This window comes from Syngnathus leptorhynchus, chromosome 13 (assembly GCF_054491065.1).
Source record: "Syngnathus leptorhynchus isolate UIUO chromosome 13, UIUO_Slep, whole genome shotgun sequence".
In the NCBI taxonomy this organism is placed as follows: Eukaryota; Metazoa; Chordata; class Actinopteri; order Syngnathiformes; family Syngnathidae; genus Syngnathus; species Syngnathus leptorhynchus.
The window spans coordinates 2,829,344-2,854,929 of NC_141207.1; the positions used below are offsets into that span (position 1 = coordinate 2,829,344).

Below are 25,586 nucleotides of genomic sequence, written 5' to 3' on the forward strand. Positions count from 1 at the left end.
TATGATGCAAATATTTGGCATGGGCTTTATAAAATAACAGAGTTCCGTTCTTGATTACACATGCAGAGGTCTACATTTGGTCTATATTGGCTCGGTGCTGCACCAATCTGGTTTCCTGTGAGAAAATCCGTGAGAACACAAGCTGTATGACTTATTATGATCGGGAAGGGCTATTTTGCTTTAGCCGTTAAATATGAGAGCAGCGTGCAAGCTTGTGCATCCGCGCATGCTCCTACCCAAGGCAGACACACACCACTTGAAACGAGCTTCTCACGCCCATGCACCCGGCAGACCACCCATACTCATACTCATGTGGATATTATCGGTTGTGCTCAGCTGAGGCTCCAGGCTTGTCCGGTCCCCGTGGCGTAGTGGTGACCAGGGGAGGAAGAGCTTATCTGGGCTCCAGGCCCCCCCTCCCTTGGCCCCATGCCTTGGCTCCAGAAGCTGGGAGGCAGATGCCATGCGGGCTCCCAATGTGGCCTGTTACTGCTCACAAAGCTTACAGCGTTTACTGCCGAAGGGGCACGTTTTTGAACCTCATAGGATATCTTTGTGTCCATGTGTAAATGTGTAGAAGATGAAGGTAGCAGCTTTTAGAAGGATCAAATCCCCATTTCCACACGGATCGGATCAGGGCTCAAAAAGGACATATTAAGGCCAATTATTTCTCTCGCACCTTTATTTAAGCCTTGGATAACCTAGACAAAGCTCTTTTTGATCAAAGTATAATTAGAAAAAGAAGGAAAGCAGTTTATGAACAATCAACCAGATCATCACATCATCTCTCATGAACACATTGCATCATCTTCATTCACAATAAGCAATTTTCTTTTCTTAGCCATCACAAAGGCCAGAACAGGTGTTTGTTGGAATGCGCAACTGAAAATCTCCAAATGACTCTTGCGGCTAGTTAACGGCTTCAGAAGGTTTCTTTCGTCTTCGAGAATTATAAGCCAAGTGTTCACAAAACACGATTCTAAATATAGGGATGGAACATGAAACAGATTAACGCCACACAGTGATGGCTCTGGATGGCGGCATGCAGCTTTCTTCCCACTTTGAGTGGCACAGCTTTGAACCCCATGGATTGAATTCAGTGAGTAAATATCTGTGGGTGTGTACGTGTCTACCTAGGAGCCTTCGCGTGTATCTTCTCCTAAGAACCAAGGGTGAATAACAGTTCAGGGTTTGGGGCAAATCTAGTGCCTTCAAATGTCTGGTGGATGTCTCGGCGTGCGACGCAATGCGGTACAAGAAATATGACGCTATTGGAGTTTTTTTTTTTTTCCCAGGGTGAACATCTTCTTGGCTGTTTAAAGGTATTATCGACTGCCATTTTATTCTTGGGGGGGGGGGGGGGGGGGAACCATGTCGTGCAGATTTACAAAGACACCCTCCCACCACCACTTTCAAAACAGTAAACGCTTTGACGTTCTCAAACCCCGGTTCGTTCGGCGAAGACTCGGCGTGTTTTAATATTGAATTCTTGCCTTTGATGTGCAATCACACATGCGCATGCCCACCACTCGCACAATTACACAGACACAATGCATTTGCTGAGATGGAGCGACTGCGGTATGTTTGACCCATTTTGCAGAGGCAGGCTTTTGCTTTCATAACGATGGAGTGCCAAGGAACGCATGTGTGTATGAATGCATATCCAGTAGCTTGCAACAGGGGTGATGTACCACGGTAGGCTTTTTAAATCTTAAAAAGTGCCTAAGCTACTGTTTGGTTCAAAAGAAAAAACATCCACTGAAAAACATGCCATCAAGTCAAAAATTCAAAGCTGAGAATATTCATATGTCATAATAATTGAGCTAAATTGTTACGTTCTATTTAACAAATTGATGTGAATATGTTCCTCAAGCGTTTATTAAGCGTTCTCTCACAGCTGACGTTATATTCTGTGTCACCATAGCATATTTCCTTATTCCTGTCACTTCTCGTTAAGGATTTGAGACAAACGGAACAGGCGCCTCGCCTTGAAGCTATGGCAGTAACCGTGCCACAAAGTCAAAAAAAAGAGGTAGGAGAGGTCATTATGGTGGGGGGGGGGTTGCAAGTGCCACAAAAATCAGGGAGCGGCGGCCGACCCTTGCAGCGCATCTTGGCAGCAGTCAAGTGAATGTGAAAACAAGAGAAAGCTTTGCGGAATATTGATTTAATGCCGCAGCCAGAGCAAGGGAGGGCGGCAAGATGTGCACTCCAGATTACTTGCGCTCTATTTCCCACTCATACAGAACCTTGAGTTCCTCAGCCTCCACATTGTAGAGAACCAGATGGAGCTCGTGAGAAGAAGTTCTATCATTGGCTTTTGTGTTGTCCAACTGAGTAGAAACCATGAAGGATGAGAACAAACTATACAGTGCATGTAAAATAATGATCTCTTTGTTTATCTGGAGAACATCAAGGCATCTCCTTGGCGATTGCTTGTGCCTTTCAATTAGCTCCGTGCCTTTTAAATAATAAATGGCTTCAGACCTCATTAGCATCAAACATAAATTAGGACGCTTGGTTTAAGTCTATCTAACCTATGCGTGATTTTATAGCGTCACTTTGTTTCATTGAACTCAAAAGCTACTGTTGTGATTGCTTGGCCTCTTATGTTAAAAATGAAAAAAATACAATTTGACAATATTGTCCTTATTGTAGTAGTTCATATAGAATAACTCCAATGTTAAAAGTATCCTGAGGGTTCTTTTAAAATACAAAAATGATGACATCAAATGAATAAAAATACAAAATGGCTATACAATTGGTTCATGAAGACAATTTAAAAAAATGTATTCTTGCGTACTGCCTTATTAATGGTTTAGGCTTTGTGTGCTTTATAAAAAGTTGCAAGAATTCCTTTCATCACCACTATTGTCCAACCTAACCAAATCAGATTGGCAGCTAGGGATGAGGTGGCGAGAACAGTTAAAATATGCGTCCTCCAAAAACATTCTAACTCTTTGAATTTGAGAGCGCGCACCAGTCCTACCCACAGAACACCCCCCCCCCCCTTTTTTTTTCCCCGCCGCCGCTGACGAAAACGACGAACGGAAGAGGCGCACTCCTATTGTGGTGCACAGCCAAGTGAGGAGGCGCCTCGGCGAGCGTCCTGGTCCAATGGAACACGGCGCAGCTTGGGCGCAGTGTGCGCGTCTGTCCAATGGCGCACGCCCCCTCCTGCTCACATGACGCTTTTCTATATGTTGCTTCTCCTCTCAGCGCTCAATAGCGACCAGCCCAGGCATCATTGCAGACTTGACACCGGCCAAATCGGACGACAAGCATCTACGATTATGTGCAGTGACAATTTGTGCTTGAAAAAAAAGAAAAAAGAAAAAAAAGAAAACATCTTATGAAGATGTGCACATAATTCTCACTGCCGAAGAAGGAAAGACTTTTTTCCCGCAAGCAGACGGCCGGAGACGCACGGGGGCGAGACATAAACGCCCATAAGTTGCTGAAATGAATCGTAAGTAGAACATATTGATATACTTTCATTTCTGATTTCTGCTATGGAGAAATTAATGTAACAAAACAATGTCAGCAATTTCAAGGATTGCCCAAGCGTTTTTTATTGCAAATGTGGTACTTTTTTTTGCGCGGACGCGTGAGCACAAAGAAAAATTAAACATAAACGAAATGCAGTTCAAAATTTGCAACGTGTTATGTGATTTGCACATGTTCTTGTCATGTCACTTCTCTTTGTGCACCCACATGAGTTTTTTCCCTCCTTTGTGATACATGCATGGGTGGATGGGGGGGGGGGGGGGGGGGGGTCAGTTGTCTGCACAGCGCCATAGCATGAAATATAGATAAAAGCACGCGGTAAACCCGATGACCCAAGCCTGGCTGGCTGGCTGGCTGGCTGGCTGGCTGCCTGCCTGTGCACCCGCTCCACAAGGCTCAATGAGGACAATTAGGGAGGGGGGCTGGGGTGGCCAGGCCAGAGGAAAAAAAAAAAGAAGTCTTTTAAGGACTCTATAGACAGAGCTGCACTTCACTTCAACCCTCAGGGGTGGACAGTCCAGAGCCTCGTTTGTCAGGTTCAAAGCACTTGGCTACTTCAGTAAATAGCGCTATAAATAATTCAAAAAAATATATATATGCAAACATACTTTTCTAATGGAGCTAAAAAATGTGAGATACATTTTCAGTAAGAACATACTTCAGTCCATTTTTCAACCACCGCACCCTTAAGAGGTCATGTCACTCCCAGAACCTCTTTATTGATTTGAAATTGGTAGGGTCACAGCTCTGTGCAGTGGGGGGGATGTAGAAGCGGTGTATATTTTAAAGTCTAGACTAAAAATGAGTTCCTTGTGATTGTGCATTTGTTCTGCACAATAACAGCGAATGGCATGCAGGACCAGCGCCATTTGATGTTCGAAAAGGCGTCATATGGCTTTAATTAGGACCTATAAAATCTGTCTACCCTATTCTCCAGGCGGCACTGAAGAGCTACAAAGAAGGGGAACTGATGTATGAAAAAAGAGGAAAGCAACACAGAATGTCACTTAGCTGAAGATCTTCTTATCAAATTTTTATGAACCTACTTTTTTTTTCTTTCCCCGCACCCTTCTCGCCCCCTCCCTTCCTTGATGTTGGTGGTATGTAGGCGACGCTTTTATTCCCGCTTTGTTGGCGTGCAACCCCCCCACCCTCTACAGCCATCACCAGCCTCAATCTAACTACCACCGACAGTCGCTCCAACCAGCAGACACCTGGAAGCGAGACATAATGATCAAGAGATGTTTCAGTTCACCAGAAAAAAAGGCGATTCTTTTTTTTTTTTTTTTTTTTTTTTTTTTTGGGAGGGGTGGTTCTATTATTCATATGTCTGCCGACAGTTCCAGGCCCATATGTTGTTAAGAGTTGTTGCTCAAGTGGCAGCGGTATGCAGTTTATACTCCTGCTCTTCATTGGGAACAGCGACTGAGCCCAAAGAGCAAATTTTTGTAAATAATTGATGCTCCCCGAAAATTGTTTATACACTAAGTTGAAATCATGTAACAAATCACAACCTATGATTCCAAAACCTTTAACAACATTCCAAACACGAATATAAAAAAAATACTGTCCAGGAAACTTAGTTTACAGCTAAGCTCGTATATGGACAATGTTCAACGCCTGTACGTATATGTCAACAATTCAAATTATGAATTACGGTAGCAGTGCAATGTGGCGTAAAACAATAAAAATTTCACAACAAAGTGTTACATCGATACTGCAACTACTACTAAGCTGTTGGGAAGTGCGGCGTCTCCGTAGGCCAAAGTTGCGTAAAATTAAAACCGTTTAATGTTATGACGGATTCCTAGCGTGACGATAATGTCATGAGCAAAAGCAGCCACTGCAAACACAGTTGACGCCATCTTATCTATTCTCTCCGACTTGTCATGTAACACTGCCACTGTTCGATTTGTGATTGGATGAGCAAATTGGGGGCTGGAAGTGGAGCAAGTGAGCGTGTGTGTAGGTGGACTTCCACCTTCCACCACAGAAGTTTGGTTGATGTTTTCTTTTGCTAGTTTACAGCTGACAGTAACCAATTGCTCTCTATACTCTACTATACCGTGGCAATATTTTGCCACATAAAAAAAAATCATAATTTTTTGACTATTTTGCCACAATACACCAAATCGCAAATTAATTGTTTGTGTATAATGGAAGATAGGTTACTAATAAAATAAATATGTGAATAGGTATTGTGGACTGCCGAACCGTGAATATGCGGGGGTCCACTGTACATAAATTTGAGATTGGAGGATGGGTGACTCACACAGCTACAGCAGACATTCACAAGGAAACATCAAAGATGTGCATGTGTGTGTATGCATGTTTTATCAAACACGTTTCGACTTGAAACCTGAAGTTATTGTGCAGGTTTTTTTTTTTTTCTGCTAAATAGGTTAAAATATAAGATGCATTCCATTGCCTTCTATGTTTGTAGATACTGTACTCAAAATGAAACTTGAGATGTTGAAAAGGAGGTTTTTATAAATGGATTAATTGTCTATATATATTTTAATGATTTTATAATAAGACTCAGTTGCTGACTGCCGCACTTCCATTTTACTCAGTGGGGCTTGGGGGCTTTCAGCTGGGGGCTGAAAGTTGTTTCTGAAGTCAGACAGAAGGAAAGACTAATTACAGCAGGTCATTGGTAAAAATACATGAGACCACTTTCGTTTTGACTTATTCTTCTTCAAGAACATCTTCCTTTAGAAAAGGCCAGACATCTTGAAGTATTGGTTCGGGATTACATCACCCAAGTGCTGCCGCATTTGTGTGATAATGAGACTGGATATTTCATCGAAAAAACTAGTTTTACATTGGCAGTTTGATCTATGTATAACAAGATCCACAACCCAGGGAAAGAAAAGCATGTTATTTAGGTCTCTCGTTCAGCTGTCAAAAAAACATTGACGCTGTTAAGCCAAACATTGACAGTTTTGGTAAACATGTTTGTTCGAGGATTATTTCTAGCCTCAGCTTCCAAAACAGCGTAATCTTGTCTCATGTGACAAGTGTAGAAAAATATGCACAGGGGTCCAGTCTCAATGCTGACACTTGTTTATATGTGTTTGCTGAGAACTGATGTGTGTCATGGCGTCAAGGAGATTGAGGATATCTCTTCTTCCGCCACCACCCTTTGAAGGGGGAAGTAATAAAAAGTTCAATGGGTGCAACAAGCTGTTCTTCCCTCCTACACTTTGAGGCTTTCTACCTGGAGATGAATAGGAGGCCCCTCCATAACTAAGGGGGGAAAAAAAGAACATTTTATTGAAGGCTAAGGATGTGGGGGATGCTCTTACAACTTATAGACACTTGGTGTGAAATAGTCCAATGCAAACCAGCTATGGAGGAGGAGAAAAAAGGTCCTTCACTTGGTACAAAAAATGTAACAGAATTGCACAGAAACACACAAATTATGCAAACACTCAGTTTAAGTAGGTCAGATGCAAACAGTCCGGTTAAATCCTCCTTGCAGTCAAATAGCGCCTTCCTAGTGTGATGGTACAACCTCCATGTTAATGACTTTGGACAATCACAAAGACACAGATTAGGATTTTCAATAACTAGATTTATGCGTGAAGGGGTGAAGTCATGGTCAGTGCAGAGTCATTCAATTACCATCGTGCCCTTTCCTGGGAAAAGTCCCCAGCAGTGAAGAGGTTAATTGTTTTTGAATCTCCATTCAAGGGGAGAAAACGGACAAACGGAACGGGAATGGAGGGGGGGGGGATAATTGTGTCGGCTACGGATTACTGCAACCCTTCTGAAAATAAAAATGGTAAAGGCGGAAATGCAAGGCAGGGGTGTGAAAGGCTCGCGTTGTGTGAACCCGCCACGAGTTGCTTGCTCCTTGTACCGAGGGGGAGCACCTCATTCCTGTTTAGCCCGCAAAATGACCTTTGACTCTCACAAGCTCCTCCTTCCTCCAGGTGCAAACCCTCAATGCTTTCAGCACCCACACACAAACATTACAAGTTAATTCCTCACACTGTGAGCACGAGACGATAAAAACAGATCCTTTTCACTTTTTTAAAATTATTATTATTTTTTGTTGTTAATTTGCCCCTTGTTTTCCATAATACTTTTTTTCCTTTTCTATAATGTTTTCTGTTCTGGAAAATTGATTCCATTCCACACCTTTCCAAAACTGAGCAAAAAAATAAAAAATTATGACTTTAAATGGTCCAATAATCACAAGAGCTCTAATCAGAAGCATGTCACGTATAATTACTGCAGTGTTTGATAACAGCAGCGCAAATCACCTTGGGCCATTAGTGAAAGTTTCCTTCCGCTATTAATAAGTGTTAATAAATTTTAAGAAGACGTGGAAGGAGCAAGCCCTTTGCATGGCCCACTGGTTAAAGCACAGTGAGGTTAATGAACTAATCTTCATACTTGCCGCGACCATCTGGGGCAGAGAGACAAGGCAGATGCTCGCTGCTCTACACTGTTGCACCATGCATGGAGGAACATGGCAGCACCATACAGCCTGATGAACACATTTAACATTTAGCCTGTGGTTAAGGCATTCATGTCCCTCGGTTCACTACGAATGCATGAAACTGCTAATGTGGAGTAAATTGTTTCAAATGAATTTGCGATCACGTTTGAAAGTACTCGTAGGCTAAATGGTAAAAAAAAAATCACATAATGCCATGAGATATGACTTGCACATACAAAATCAGCTATTTTTTTTACATTTATCATTTGTTATTATGTCTGCAGTGCATAATTTCTAATATGTATTTTTTCTCATAATGCCAAGGGGTGTTGATTTGCACATGCGCATACCTCATGGCATTTTGGAAAAAAATGCACTGCAGACATAATAATAAATGAAAAAGCTAATATATAAAAATTAGGAGTAAGCAATGTTTACTTAATTTATTATCTTTTTGGTACATTGTTGTCCAAATGCCCAAGAATTTAGCATTTTTTTCACTTGCGCATGTGCAAGTCAATCCCCTGTGGTATGGGAAAACATTTTAGTTTTTAGCTTTTAAACTACAGTGAAGCCACACAATCCGTTCCAGAAGGCTGTTCGAGAAGTGAATCGTTAATCCGTTCCAAGAAAAAAAACAACGCCTTTTTTAAGCAATTTTTCATTTGCGCATTTCTGTCTGATCGCGCAACTGCAGCGCACCGCCGAACGCGCAACCGTAGCGCGTCACCGACCGCTCAACTGCACCGCGCTGGTAGCATTATTGTGCCAGAGCCGTCGCTTAAATTTAGAAAATATTTTTTAAAGTCCTGATTTATTTTCCAGAATTTAAGTAGACCTCAGTGCGCAGGAAGTTTAATTTTGTCCGATCGCGCAACTGCAGCGCACTGCCGAACGCGCAACTGTAGCGCGTCACCGTAGCGCGTCACCGACCGCTCAACTGCACTGCGCTGGTCGCATTATTGTGACAGAGCCGTCGCTGAAATTTAGAAAATATTTTTAAAATCCTGATGTACTTTCTCAAATTTAAGTGGACTTCAGTGCGCGTGGAACTTAATTTTGTCTGATCGCAGCAAACTGACGAACGCGCAACTGCACCGCGCTGGTCGCATTATTGTGACAGAGCGGTCGCTAAAATTTAGAAAATATTTCTAAAGTCCAAATGGACTTTCCAAAATTTAAGTGGACCTCAGTGCAGGGAGCTTAATTTGGTCCGATCATACAACCGAATTGTTCGAGAACCGGGACGTTCGAAAACCGAGGCTCCACTGTACAAGTATGTTGGAAAATATTTGCAAATACATTACAATACTCGCAAGTACGTTCAAATGTATTTGCCAGTCACATATGTTTACTCCACAATGGCAGTTCCACACTATTGTAATTTACTCATCATTGAGTGAAAATGCCCAATAATCCGAATCTGGATCAGTATTATACTATACACATAAAGCCATAATGAAGAAAGAAATAATCACCGATCACATTACAGCCTTCTTCCCCCAAGAAAAAACTAAATTTGAAAACCGCCTGCCTAATTGACGTTTGCTGTTGTCAGCATATATAATAGGACACAATCAATACATGTGACGTGATCATACGGACATAAAAAGGAGATAGGATAGATATAAACCCATAACTCAGTTGTGCTCAAATTGATTGTATTACAAAAAGAACATTCTTGATACACTCTTTTACTGTAAGAACACACTGAGGACCGCCTGTGATGACTGAAACCGAGTGAAAACAAGGACATATTGAAAACAAATCAAAGGTTGGCATGGATAATCGCACCCTGCTTGGTGGAATCAGATTAGAACGCGAAGCCCTAATGGCAACGGTGATTGAGCCCCAAGGCAACTTGACTGGATGACCATCCCTAATTGGCACACTGGTTTACAAATGTACAAAAGCAAAAGTGAGCAGCATTTTATCAGAAAAACACCTGAGGGCGATGAACTGGGATCATAATAATCCCAGTTGGATCAATGGGAAGAAATAAATGGAGCTCTTTCTCAACACCTTCATTTTGGCCTATCTAAAGAATATCTAACCATTTACTTGACTTTAATAATAAACAATAAATTCCTCTGAGTTTTTGACAAAGCGTTGGAGCTGGTGTGAGTGCTCATCGCAGATTAGCTCGTACTGTAATCAAAGGTGAAAATTTGGAGGGCTGGAATTGGACAATCATTTTTCAGTTTTATGATAGTCTAACTGTCAGATGGTCCTTAAATGAGGAGGTCTGCCGCAAAGCCAGCAAGATGTCGGTTCAAAGTCATTTCTCAGATGAACCCACTTCTGCGCTCTCAACTTTTCTTGAGCTGACATCGGCACCGTCTGAGCTTTTTCCTCTCAAACTAAGCTTGTACAACATTTATGCGGCGGTGAAGATGAAAAGACATCATCGCTTCACTTCATGTCAGCAAATTTCTCCCTAGAAGTTCACTCAAGCACTTGTCTCTTCTTCCACTCTAAGTATCTGTTTCTAAAAATACCATGAGTCCTTCTTGTAAAATTTCTATTCGTAGAGTTTGTCAGCGCATGTTTTTAATGCAACACCACTTCATACCTTAACAGACTGAAGCGAGCTGTAGTTGTAGTATGAAATTAGAAATTATTTACAGCTCAGGATCTCTTCATTTTTGTCGTCATAACACAATAGGAAAGATGACAATCCTGTCTTCAGTTGTCCCAGTGTGTGATACCTCGTTTGACTTTTGTGTGCCAAAGCCGAAACTAGTCTGTTAAACCTTACCTACAAATTATACCTAAAAAAAAAAAAGCCAAAGGATAAGAATTCAGGTCATTTAAAATGAAGAGAGCACACGTAATTACTCTGACAAATATCTTTAGTTAGCCTTTGTTTCAGAACCCCTCAGTGAGATTTTCAGTTTTTCCACTTTCTGAGCCTTTTATGCTAAAAAAAACTCCCATGAATAAACCCATACATATTTGGGGTTTTATCGTCGATGCGGGACCATCGCGCGTAATGAAGTTCTGTTTCCCAGCGTGAATCGGGAAGCCTCATGATTACCAGTGCTTCTCTCATTGTCTCTCATCATCTCCTACCTAATTGAAGACAATATAATGAGACAACAGGGTCTCGCTCATCATTCTGCATCAATGGTGCGCTCTATGGAACGTGCCCGTTTGCTAAAATGACAAGGGGGTCATTAGACTTATGGGTACTTGAATTCAGTCGAGTTTGTTTAATTTAGCCAAAAAAGGCGGACAATTATGCTACATTTCCCAAGCGACTGCTCATCAGCTTCTCCACTTCATGGCCGCCCACCCTTGTAAGCACTGGATATGTCTGGGTCATATGTTGGGCGGGGTATATAGCAAAACGGGGGGGGGGGGGGGGGGGGGGGGGGGGGGTCTTGCGGCGGCAAATGGTTTGAGGCGGGAATTTAGTAACGGTCTGCCACTGGAGGAGTTGTCTCAGATGATTAGGAGAGCCATGTGGGGAGGGTCCCCCAGTGCCTAGCCTCCTTCACCTCCCTAATATGCTCTGAATAGGCCCCCCTCCACTGTGCGTTTGTTGTAGGCTTTGATGGGAGGGGGGGGGGGATTATGTCTGGCCATGGTTTAGGAGTGTTTGTCATCTGCCCCCTCGAGGCCCGCATTGGTTCCTTTGTCTGGGTGTCAGGCATGGGTACAATGTCACAGTACACAATGAGCTGCAACATTAAGGGCATCTCGGGTGAAGAACGAACACAGGATTTCGTGTCTGGGTTGTAATTTTCATCAAATTGGTTTAATGATAGGGAACTGGTAGTGGTAATACATATTTACAAGAGACTGGGTTAGTGCTATTAACCTCAATATTCACAGTTTTATTGTTCTTAAATTGGTCTCGGAGATAACATGAGAATGGCACAATTCAGATATTTTTGCTCAATGATAGTACAGTCATAGGAGTGTAAAGAGAACACAAATACTTAAAATTGATTCTTCTATGTTTTTTTTTTTATAATGGTCTGGATGATTTTATGCCTCCTCCAATTGTAGATAAAAATTTGATGTGTATTGGATATCTGCCAAAGTACTTCGGTGTAAACAGATTGGTTGTACCACGTCAATACGAGTCTGATGGCAGCAAAATATCATCATTTCTGTCTGCCCAAACTTCCCAAAAGAACAAACATTCTCTGTGAAAGCACAGATGATTAAATATGTGATGAAAATGACATGAATTATCCATCATTTAGTCATCATTCATTTGTGTATCCATCCTCAAAATGAAAATAGCTGTTAACAAATAAGTGCTGACAGCAGTCAACAGAATAAGGCTACCCTCATATTTAAGTCAATGGGGGTAGCTAACCCAGTCCAATTTATAATAGTCAAAACACAACTACACCCAATATATAGTCATATACTGTAGTCGTATACGATGTGATAGGGTTCGATTGCTTCAAAAGACCAGGAAATAGCAGACAGATGAGTTATAAGAGAACTCAACTGTATCTCTGTTGAAACTACACAATCATGTCCAGCAAATTTCACATATAGTCTTAAAATTGATTTACTGAGGTCATTAACACAAACTTTAAATACACTGGACCATGTGATTAAAATCAAAGGTTACATCAAAAGTAATTGTCCAATCAATAGTCTTCCACTGGCAAATATAAAGCAAATGTCAACGTTAGTTAGAAGCATAACTAGATAGATACCCACAAATAATTCAACAGTAAATTAAGATGAATCACAATTTCCATTTTTTTTTTACATTCAATTATTATATTAATATTATTTAAGAGCGTAGACTGACTTCAGTCGGAACAAGCCATTACTGTTTTATGTGCTTGCACAGTTGGACGGGTGAAATTCACACCTGATCAAAGCATTTTTTTTTTTCCTCCTCATCTTTTGGAGTGAAGCCGTTTCAGTAGGTTTGGGTTCTTACACACATGCTTAGAGACATATAATGTATGCAAATCATCTCTCAAATTCAGTCTGTTTTTTTCGACTGGTACAAGAAAGCAAATCCAGTGTGAATGATCTTTGTGTGGGCAGGAAGCCTTGAAGCCTTGCATCATGTCTGCCAGGTTCTCCCTGAGGACGATTCAGCCTCCTTTACATTCACACTCACACACGCCATCTATTGTTTTTCCTCGCATCCCAGCAGAAGTCTGTCTTCATCTGTCCTATTGATTAATGAAGAATGCACAGCGGGGGGAGTCCAAGGGAGGCGGGAGTCTAGATCAAGGCTGAGCTGCATCACTGGGACTTGCACAAACACACAAGCGCTTCACACACACGTTGTCTGTCGTGTTCCGTCTGCGTCTGTTACTGCAGGCGGCTACGACACATACGTGTAGATTTCGAGAGGGTGCACAGACACCAACGAGTGAAAAAAAAGCTAGACGTTTGATAAATATGTGTGTTGATTAATTAGGGTTCATGATGTCAGTTACCATACCATCTGCCCAAGTGCACATAAAGAACCTGTTGTATTCTCATGACTTGGTTATCTATCTATATATACTGTATATAGGACATCTGCATTTTTTTTTTGTTTGTTTCTGCCCAACTAACTCCAGCTTCCATACCAGCACTCCATCTCTCACTTCATAATAGTGTTCGTATTGAGACATGTCTTTGTCACTGCTGAACGGCATCATCCATAGCATGGTAAAGGGTTTGCAGAAAAGAAGTGGAGTAGGGGGGTGTTGTGGGTGGACAAGGGAGGTTTGGGGGTTTCGAACAAAGGATCAGTGTTTCTGCCTGGCTGTGGCTTTTTGGGCGGGTCTCCAACCGGCTGGTGCGGTGCGGGTTATGGGGGGGGGGGCGGTTGGAGCTGGAAAACGAGTGTGACTGAGGAGGTTTTATCTTTAAAATGAATGAGGAGACGAGCGAGGCTGTCTGTTTTGTTCACAGGAATAAAAAGGACCAACAGTGCAAGTCACTTGTTTATTTTCTTCCGTTTTTTTTTTTTTCCCCCCCAACTCAGATTGGCAAAGCTGCCGATAGTGTGTGAATGAATGGGAACGCTACATTGTCTACTAGCCATTATACACAATTTGCGTAACCTTTTATGTGTTATCTGTACAGCTGTATGAAACAAATGAGAAGACACGCTTGTGAACGTGCGTGTGCTCGTGGTGGCAGCTGTCACAGCTGTAAGCAAATTCATTCAGAGGTCTTGTATACAGCCTGAACACATACTGTTTATGCATCCTCGTACGCACACACAAGCCCTGTCAGTTTACGAGCGTGTGGCACGACGATAAACATTCGTCCCAGTGGGACAATTGTTAATGATGATAGCAAGAAGATGAAGTATGCAGCACTGTGCAGAGAGTAGCAAGTCAACACAGGTTTACAAATTGTGAATGGGGCAGATGTATTTCAAATAAAAGTACTCACTATACTGTATATTGTGTCGAGACTGCTATTTTCCTAATGTGTCGTAGCTGACCTTAAGTTGAACCTCATTGGTTGTTACACTGAGCAAACTTTATCCCTCTCCTCAAACAGACTACAGGATTTTACATCTTTATCATCTACCTTTAAAAAAAAAAAGGGGACTAAAAACAGGGATATAATACAAAACATAAAAGTAAATATACTCTAGATTTTATGTAGGCACATTCTGCCGTAGGTCATGAACTACCACCATCTGCGCTTATCTTGTTCATACATTTTTCAGTCAGACTTCAAGTGACTGATTAAATGGAAGTATATTTCATTTTTCTCTACAGTTAGTGATAAAGTTATTATGAGCTGACTTCATCCCTTGTTTTGCTTCTTTGCTCTTTTTTTGGTTCAGGTCATGTACAGGGCTGCCAAAAGAGGAAGAAGAAAAAAAAGTTCCAAATGCCTCCAACACGATGGGGGGAAGTAGGGACGCCCCCAGAGACGAACATGACAAGAAAAAGACAACCATGATGAAAGAGAGGTAAGAGAACTCACTTTGCCCTAGGCTTACACATTGTTCAGGTTGGTGTGTCTTCTAGAGCCCTTTCCTACGATTTGCCTCGGTCCCAGAACTGGGATCTCTGCTCTTTGCGTTTGTCTGTTTGTCTTGTGTATATTTATTTATATGTACCTGGTGTTGAGTAACAGCTGAAGCAAGCAGGTGAAGACTTGAACTCCTGCCTGATTCACCTGCTACATCTTTTCCGTCAACTCTGGCATTTTCTTATCTTATTTTCCACAAACATTGTGCCGTTTTAACCTTTTGTCATGACAACGCATTTTTCTGGTTACCAACTTTGATGATTGCCTCACCATCCAAGCTTTTATAGTTTTGGGCACTGAAATAAACACTGCACTCACAGATAACATTCAATTTTGTAATATATTATAGGCATATGCACCTCGAATATTTTGGTATCCAAGTTCTGGTACAATCACATTTCGCCAAGAATGATAAGACCACATACTGTTAAAAACTAGCATACATCATCAAAACGACCGTTTCAGTTGTTTCTACCGTATAAAATATTCTCATTTCATCATAATGCTTTTCGTATGAAAGCAATACTGCTCAATGGTTATTTTCAGTCTTTTGCTGCTCTTTTTTTCCCTTGTTACACCTCCCTTCTGTTCCTTCTTTCTTCAGCAGTCACAGCTTCATGGTCTCCCTCAGTTTGGTTGCCCACACACATGCGTGCCATCTTTCTGTTTTCATCGTTTTTGTTCCTGTCGCCTGGACAGTTGCCTTCGCATTGGTCCAGGTTTTTTTTTTCCATCTCCTGTGGCCACCAAAGACAGCCTTTTCAAAAACAGGAAACAAGAGGTCAGAGATCCCATGACTCTGACCTTTTTTTTTTTTTTTTTACACATATCCTCATACCTCATCAAGAATTTGGATTGTGCCACCTCTTTCTTTCATCCAAATTGATGGATGCACCGCATATCAACAAACTAGAACAAATGTAGTGACATTTACAATTACATACCCTCCTTATTGTTCTAGGAGCGGCTGAAATGAGGCACGTGAAGCCAGGGAGGGAAGAAGAAAAAAGGAAAAATGTAGAGCATTCAAACCACCCACCCTCGACTCATTTCCTCTCGAGTGTCTTTTCTTTTTGCTCTTTGAGGGGTGTCCAACTCTCTCTAAACCTGCTGGACGAAAAGAAGTAGGGTGGTTTTCTTTTTGCATGCACAGGCATGAGAGCTCAGTGCCACACTTTGTCACATGGTGTCATATTTCAAAAAGACGCTTACGGGAAGTGACAACCAAGTGAGTCACTCAGTCAAGTCCGATTGATTCAGTGCAGTGCAACGAGACACAGCGAGTCATTGTCCGTTTCACGCTCGCGCCAAAGGGGTGAGCGGAAGATGGGCGGTGCTTTATATCGGCAAGGGGCACAAACATGACTCTCAAATCAGCAATAAATGATAAATCTGATGGACAAGTCTTAACAGTGGTGTTATATCTGCATGCACCACCAAAAAAGTAACAGTAGCTTCAAAACGCTTCAAGGGGTGGGTGGATATTAGTATTTGATTCACCACTTCACTACAAAGCATTAAACACTAGCTGGATGTACAGGAAGAGGAGCGCTGGCATTGCCAGAGCTAATGGGGATCCTAAATAAAACAAACACACAAACAAACATGAAAGGAAATAACTTCACCATATTATATTATATTATATTATATTATATTATATTATATTATATTATATGTTTAAAAGGAATTTAATCTGTTGAGATTTATTGTTCATCAATATTATATTATATTATATTATATTAGATGTTTAAAAGGAATTTAATCTGTTGAGATTTATTTATTGCTCAGTGCAAGGTTACAACCATAAATAACCGTAAAATAACCGTATCAAGTTATTTGGTGCCCCAAGGTAAACGTAGGATACCTGCATGTAAAATATGCAAAAGCTGCTGCTCTACATTCAACCTGGCTGCTATAATGTTGTATTTTAATTGTCGAATAAAACCCTTGTCCCTGGGATTAATGTGCAGAAAAAAAAGCTTCTAAAAATAACGAGCAAATTGTTCCTCAAATGAAGTCGTTGATTACCAAAATTGCTTTTTTCCCCAAGCCTTGTGTGTGGGTGTGTGTAAATATACACTTCTGCCTGAACATCCAAACCTTGACACTTTGAGCAAATCTTTTGATTATTATTCTATGAACTACCCTGTCTGCCATTTTTTTTCCAAGAAGAAACTGGGATGCTTTGTGCTGATGAAGCATTAAAACAGTGGCCATTTTAGTATTCATTTTTATCACTGGCTGAAAGAATGAAAAGACTCAGAGGCAGGACCCCCCGCCCCCCCAGGCTTTCCGTCAAGCCTCCTGAGAGGAGACAAAGGCTCACATTGACTGCTGGGTGTCGATAAGACCTATCATTAGTCTGCCGGTGCTGGGATTACCAACACACACTAAAACGCTTATGCACACACAAATGCACAGTGCTCTTGGGTCCGTATTCTTGAAGACACTCCCCCCCCCCTTCCCATTTTTTTACATTCACAGGCTTAAATATTTGCAAGCGTGCCAAAGTAGTCAGAGGTAGTTAGACTCGATCGGAATCGAAGCGGCAGATGAGACGACCTCTCAAGCCACTTCACATCAGCGTCCACACACAGCAACATGATGTCGATATTCAAGCAAGAAAAAAAGAATTCCAAGGGAAATAATAAAAAGTAAAATACCCGTATATTATTGTCAACCTAAGCTACGACAGAGTGTCACCGTTTGGTTGCGACTAGAGTCGTTAATTTATTTAATTAGAGCTGTCCTGCAATAATCATTGTACTAGCAGGTCAAATTTCCAAGTTGTTAAGTAGATGATGAACCTCGTGTTCTCATTCCTTCCCATAAGCATGGCCCCTAGAGAACGTATGAGTTTACTTACCATCGTTTGATCGGAGCTCTCTGCCAAACATAGAGCATCAGCTCAGGGTCATTAGCCTGCCTATTTGCTGCAAATAGCTTTCAATAGTATCACGGCCAAAATACAACAGGAGCACGATTAAGTCATTGATCTGTGGCCGATAGCACATTGGAAACATTATGAGGAAATGAGTGGACAGGGATAATGGACATTTATTGTTGGGAGTCTTTTCCATTTTAAGTTAGATGCTGTGAGTCTGTGTTGCTCTACTGATTATCAGTTGCTTCTGGGTGTCCTCATTTGTAGGTGGACTCCAAATGCTTTTCACTTACAAAAAAAAAAAAAAAGAAATAAAAGAACAATCCCAGGGACGAGTGGGCACAAGATCAAAGCGTCTTTATTGCCTCATTTAGACTGAGCTTGAGTGGCATTATTGTAAACATGAGCCCACCATAGTTCTGCCTTAATGTTTACGTACAGAATTTATTAATGATGGCAAAGTGCCACGCCAGGATGTTGCCTTCCAGCTTTATGTAACTTAGGGCGTTGCTTCGAGATCTGGAGTGTATAGTGTACACAAATGCCATAACAGGCTTAAATTGACTTGAGACGATATTTTCTGCCATAAAATGGCAAGGAAGTGGCCATTTACAAGAGGTTGCTTTAAAAATATGGTACCAACTGAAAACAGTCTTAAGGCTATCACTATGTGATAAAAATACGGCAGGATCACTTTTGCCCAAACTTCATTAGGATTCAAAAAAGATTGTGTGCAATTGGCCTCCTACATTTTCATTGTTGTCTACGGCAAAGTGCTGGACTTTTCATTTACAGTGCATTTCATTTGTATTTGCAACCTTTGTAAAACTGTCCTTGTAGTATTTGAACATGTCTACCCCCAAAATTTTCTTCAAAAGTCCTTGATGCTGGCTCAAATATTTTAAGCAAACAGACACACCCAGAGGATGGATATAATTAATGTAAGCCTTGTAATGATTTTGTAAATTTGGCAAGTTAGTAGTTTTGGGTGGTCTTGCGCTACAGGCCTCTACCACAATATGGTTTAAAACACAGATAGAGTTTGCAGATAAACTACAAAAAGTCTGTGTGCTAATTTAACTTAATGGGGTAAGTAATGTAAACAAGCTCTGAAGCTCTGCCCTAAATGGGTTTAGAATAAAAACGAAAAAAAAAAAAAAAATAGAACCTTTATTTGGTTTTGACTTGGTTGAGATAAGAACTCATTACTATTTCTACCCATGCGTCTGAATCGCGTGTCAACTGTTAAATTATATCCCAAACCCCCAAAGTGGTTACATCAATCCATCAAGAATGATTGTCATCATGTTTGTTTTCTTTAGCTCATTCTCACACTTGATAACTTGTAAGCCCTGTGATTAAAACCTTTATTGATGATTTCAAGCAGGGTTATTGCCGGCCTGACCCTGCTGTCATGGGAGAGAAACATTGCTTTTGGGATAGCCCAAAATAATCTTTTAGCATCCAGGGAATTTGTTGTGCAACTTGAGCACTGGCAAAATAGCATACCCTTAAACAAAGTGACCACCAAAAGGATGGCGATTCTCCAATATTGGCTTCGGTAGGCTAGAAGTAACTAAAGACTTACTAACACTCTTCAAATATACATTTACTTTTGTCGATTTTTAGTCATCAAAAGAGAAATTAACCTTATGGGGAGCTTAAAGAACAAAATTCTTTCTTACTGCAGTTTTAAGAACTAGAAATGAGATCAGCCGTTAGAACACAAAAGATGTCATTTCTCCTGTGCCAGTCTTCCTGTGCTGACCTGTCTCACTTTATTTGAACATCAAAGCCAAATTTGAACAATTGAGGTAATTTTTCTTCCAAACCAAGGTCAGCCATTGTTCCTTCTCCGTGATCCGTCTGGGAGGAATTCTGAAGAAATATATTTTACTGACATGTTCCTTTGTTGCAAGCCACCTTTCAACCAGATTTGAGAGAGATTTCTGTTTTCTTTAGCAACTGCGTTTACAGATTATTTCTTTGAATTATCAAGTTAATTTATTACAGCAGGGTTTGTGTGCAGCACAGGTTTCAACAGTGCATTGTGTAGACTGTTTTAAATAACAAAAGACTTAGTCTTGTCTGTAAAGAAAAGAGAGTTGCAATAAGGCTAAAAAGAGAGCCTTGAAATTGGCCTTAGCATCTGCATGCAAATTTGTACTTTAAGATCACGGGCCAGTTGTGTAGGCAAACCAAAAGTGCTTAAACACAGCATTTGTACAATTTGGGATGTGTTTAAAAAGAAGCCCTTGCATTCACCACATGAAATTCTGTCGAATGTTTGCCAAAAAACAAACGATTCTTACGGCAAAGAATAGGGATGGGGAAAACTCCCTAAAGTATTGTGTTCAAAGTGGCTTAAAATATATTTCTAAATATTATATTCAAGTGGAAGAGGCCACAAATGAGCCCAGGCTTTACTTACAATTGAAGGCAAGTTTGGATCTTTCTCAGCAGACACCCCTTTCATTATGGGTTTCAAATTCTCTCTCAAGTGTTTTGTTTGCAAACATTTCAAGACAACTTCTGAACATTCCACTTTTTGTAGACACTCACTGACAGGCTGTGATGAAGCTGTAAAATAAAACAGCCAAAAACATAATTTTTGATATTTGGGCCAACATGCTGAGCTCACTGAAAATTAACTGATGTACTACTTGAAGGAGTGCAACAAAAAAAAAAAAGACGAGTCACGTGCAAATGTACACCCAAGTAGGCTATTCATCTTTGTTTCTCAAGACCACCCACAATGTTTATAGGTTGCAAGTGGGCTTGTTGTACTTATAAAAAAAAAACTGTGTGACTTTATAAAGGGTAGATAAAGGGAATTTATGAAGTTATTTGATCTCATTTTGTGACTCATTAGCCAATCATTCTAAATACACAGTACCACTACAAATGTGTGATGAAATGATATGAAAGAAAAATCTTAAATTTGTCATGTGTGCTTCATTACTGCTTTTATCTGTTCAACTTTAAAATGATCACTTTTGGTTTTCTTTGTTTTCTGTCCAGGTCCAGACATAATGGAGGCATGCACATACATACGAAGGCACCTTGGGTCTGTCGGCGGTCTAACGCCAGCATACCACCCCCACCAGTATGTTGTCGCATGCTGCGCGCACACACACACACACACACACACACACACACACACACACACCATTGTCTTTTACGATATGAGACCATAGAGTAAAAAGATAACAATGCTGCAAATGTGATATACCTTCTGCATTATTCCTCCCATATTATTATAGCACAATTACCTTTACTTTACCTTAATTTTTTTTTTTTTAATTTCTGTCTACTAATTAAACAAATGTGATGTAATTTAACCGAAAGTCGAGCGGATCCTGCATTTCTAGTTTCAATGAAAAATGATCCAGACAGAGCAGAATTCACAATCATTTTGCATCAGTAAATATCCGTGCTAAAGTGTGGCCCCTTAAGTGTGCGTGCTTCACCTCGTCTATTTTCAGCAGCCCCAACCAATCTCCTCAAGTTTAACAGCTGCACCACATGTCCCACAAACCCCCCTCAGGCTCCCCAACCGGTGCCCCTCCCAAACCTCAGCATCCTGCAGCCTCCTTCCAAAAGCACAAGCCCCAAATTACAATGTCCGAGTACACCCCCCCACCCCGATTTGTATATCCACTGACAAAATGAATTAATGTGAGGTTATCCATGAAATCCTGTCAAAAAAATGCAGGATTGTTTTCAATTGCATTCAAACTACTTTTTTTCAAGGCAAGCATTGGCTACCGTGATAGTACTTTTTCATCAGTTGGGTTTTGCCTAAGTGTTGCTCCTTTGCTTCCCAGTCCTGACAAGGCACAACTCAAGGGTTTGATTGACGGTTATTAAAGTACTCGAAAATCAGAGAGGCAAGGACTTGCTCTGCTTTTGGATGAATCTATTGATGCACCCATTTTAACACCCAATGTAAATGACACAGCTTGAATTGTGAGGGAGACTGGAGGGTGCTTCGGCTGGGTGACGATAATGACAAGGAACATTATTATTTGGTGCCCTGAGGAGTCTCTCTTGCTTTTTAGCTGTGTGTATGTCAGAGGAAGGGAGGGATGACGTGAGAGCAAGGTACTCTTACTCTTCCTGCAGTCTAGTGGCTATTATTCACTTCTCCCTCTTCCTCCCAGGTTCACGCCTCTCTCATGACATTATGCACTGCTGGTCCGCATGCTTTCCAATGTAGGCTACTACTCCCAGTAATGGTGAAAACAAAACAAATATTTCCATTTGAGGAAAAGAAAATGACATTATATTAAATGCTGTGTGGTAAATAACAAGAAACACAATTTATTGTCTTTGGCTTAAATTAAATAAGAGACTACGCTCCAAATATTTCAGTCACATTTCATGTTACAATTGGAGTAACAGTACGAATTAAGTTTGTAACTTGAGGTACCCCAATATAACTATTTTTTGGTGTATTTTGACTTTCTTAACATTGTGCAGGTGTCACTAAATCAAGTGACCAATTAGTGTCTCATCCTGTGCAGACAATGATGTGTCCATTTGAGGCTTTTGTACTCACAGCAGGGATTCATCTGTAATTTCCTGTACGTGTCTGTATGTCTGTAATTGCAGGGCACCAATAGACAAGGCAACATTCCAGCTGTGGTGAGACTGAGGAAGCACACACACACACACACACACACACACACACACACACACACACACACACACAAGGCCACAGGCACGTGAGCAGATGAGCATTAAGTCAGGCAACTAAACAGGTCGGTTTGATATCAGCAGACAGACAGAGGAAGCCAGTCTATACCTGCAGGCAGTCAGCAGCACCCTCACCAGGAATGTCCTCCCACTTGTGAGACACATAAATGTAGCTGGGCTTTCTTCTCAAACATCTACGTGACTGGCTGAATCTGGTCTTCAAATTTATAGCAGTCATCAGAAATGCAATTTAGAACAGCAAATCTACAACGATGGAAAGATAAAAACAGAATGATCAACAAAACCATTGTTTTAATTAATGGGAAACAAAGTAACACTATCATTCTACCTTACAATCAAGCTTTAAAACCACTGGGTGTAGACTTGCTGCCATGGCAACTCCACATGACCTGCTGTTTGTGGTCATTACAAAGGTAGAACAAAGAATATCACCCACATTATGAACTCTAATATATAAAGCCTCTGTATTGAAATTATATTTGAGCGCATATTCACATGATATTCTAATACTGACTACAGGCACTCCCTTTTGTTACTTTGGAGTAATTTGATCATCCCTGCATGAATTTGTCTGTCTGGAATTACGAGGATGTTCCAACGAGGTAACCGGTATCAATTGGGGAAACTTTGACGGTATCAATTTGCTAGACTTGCTTTGCTAGTTTGCTGTGGTGGGAACTCTGCGGGGAAATGATCTGTTATGAGAATTTAACCATAGTCTCCAAGCAAAAGCAAATGCTAGGAAACTCTTTAGGTTGAACTACCGTATTTTCCGGACTATAAGGCGCACCGGACTACAGCTTCAATGAATGTCCCATTTTAAAACTTTGTCCTTATATAAGGCGCGCCGGACTATAAGGTGCACCATTAATGCATCATGTCAGATTTTTAATCCAAATCAAATCATTCTCCATTTTATCTCTTTTATTTCAACTTCAGATGTAACAAATTACTTTATAATCACAAAATATTGATCCATAGTCTTCAGTGGGCCACTTATGATTGATTTCATGATACAATGCTTCGGGGCAGTTTAAATTTAGGAATTTGGTCCATATATAAAGCGCACCGAACTATAAGGCGTACTGACAGCTTTTGAGAACATTTTAGGTTTTTAGGTGCGCCTTATAGTCCGGAAAATACGGTAAATAAGTCGTGCTAACAATTCCCGTCTCCTATGCAGATTTACGGACTCTCCTCTTCAAACTAACATTGTCATTAAGATCCTCCTGAAGATTTACATTTGCCTGAAGCAACCACCACCTACGCTTATCTAAAGATGACTCAGTAGCTAAATGTCAGAGCTGTCCATGCCATTAAGGCCAACGTCTTTGAAGGCTGGACACCCTGAAACCCCACCCTCACTTGCCCCTGTCTCTTCTTATTCCTTTCTCACTCCCACTCTGACTTTGCCTTCATCCGCCATCATCCATCTCCCGCACATCCAGGCTGGTTTGAGGGCTGATGTGTGCGTAGACCTTGTCATTCACATTAGGGTAACAATGTCAGCTCAGGGCCCTTCCCTCTCTCCATCTTTCTGTGCCTCTCTCATGGCCTAGATCTTTCTTCCTGTCACCCTCATCCTGCGGGCAGAGAAGACCTTATAAAGCAACATCCTTCTCATCCACTTCTGTCAATTCCAACACTGTCATTCAAATCCTCGTCTGCCAGTGAGCACTGAAGCAGAGTTTGCAGTGAAAAGCAAACATTAGTTTTAATTGGGATTTTGCGTGCATGGAGCCAGAAGAGGAAAATGTAGGGAAATTAGGCAGCACTCAATAACAACAGCCATGAATAAAATTCATATCTAAAGTACTTTAAGGTTGAAAATGTGGTGTCAGCATGGTATTTTGTTTCACATTATCTCATCAACTCAGCGATCATCTATTTTTTAATAGCTTCCCGAATTTCAGATTTATCTGCTGGCCTCATCTTGATTGATGGCCTCTGATGGACAGTTGCATGATTTTTAATGAGCAGCTGGAAGAGCAACAACATTTCAATGTTCAGTCAAATGTTTCACGCACGGCCCTGGGCAGCTTTAAGCGCTGAAAAGGAAGGTTTGCATGATTTTTTAATTTGTGAGAGTCAACAGTTTCATTTTGCTCATTGCAAGAGATGACATGAGAGTGCCCTCGGTATAGACCACACCACACCTAAAAACTGCCATGACTCAATTGTTTCAAAATGACATCTTCCTCTCTCCACTGCCGTTTTAAAGGAAATGAAGCCCTTCGCTAAACACAGACTCTATCCTTAGTGTCATAATGAGAACGTGTTAGCGTTAGTAAGTGCATACAACACTTGGTGACAGTTTATGACAGGCCAGCATTAACATTGCTGACTTTGAACAATGAGTGAGGCAAAGCCAGTTCTTTATGCAAGGCCCTTGATTGTGGAGTACGCAGAGGCTCTAAAATACTTTTTTTTTTTCTATTCATATCAACATAACAGTTTCCTTTGAAAACAAAATCCACAGTGATTATTTTTTGGTGGTGGATATGTTAGGATATATGCACATGTATAGAAAAATACATTTAGACGTCAATTAATCTTATTGATGTGATATGTGTTTCGAATTAGAATGGTATTCACGCTTTTGAAGATTGTAGCATAGTCCAATAAGATGCTTTTTAAGGAAACCTGTGAGAAACAGTGATGCCATGTTTCTTGATCTCCCTGGTCACCGTCAGGTTTGTGCTTGCCCCAGTGAACATTCAACGCTGTCGGTGAGTTTGGTTAATAGAAGAACCATCGACCGTTGATTGTACCCTGTGGTCGGCAGTTACCCAGGAAAAAAAAATAAACGGTGCAGATTCTGCACACAGGCATTGACAATGACTCATCGACCCTTTTCTACAAGCAAGATGACAAATTTTTTGTTGTTTACAAAAAAACCAACCACAAAGGTCACAATCAACATTCATTGCTGTCGGTGGGTTTAACTGTATAGAAGAGCTCACTGAACGATGAATGCAACTGTGTCCCAGATTTCAGCTGACTTCACAACGAATAATGTCACGATATGCTGATGATGCTATTGTTTATATCCAC

At 40.9% G+C, this 25,586-nt stretch overlaps 1 long non-coding RNA gene across 3 annotated transcripts; it reads left to right on the forward strand.

Moving 5' to 3' along the window:
- Positions 1 to 3,220: 3,220 nt before the first annotated feature.
- Positions 3,221 to 25,164, forward strand: LOC147046927 (uncharacterized). 3 transcript variants are annotated; one of them, XR_015068018.1, is made up of 6 exons: positions 3,221 to 3,469; positions 14,739 to 14,867; positions 20,835 to 20,919; positions 21,977 to 22,051; positions 22,428 to 22,460; positions 23,716 to 25,164. It is a non-coding gene; the product is annotated as an uncharacterized LOC147046927 (long non-coding RNA). The 3 variants fall into 3 exon arrangements; XR_015068020.1 differs by having other exon boundaries at positions 21,977 to 22,028; positions 22,428 to 25,164; XR_015068019.1 differs by lacking the exon at positions 21,977 to 22,051 and having other exon boundaries at positions 22,428 to 25,164.
- Positions 25,165 to 25,586: the final 422 nt, after the last annotated feature.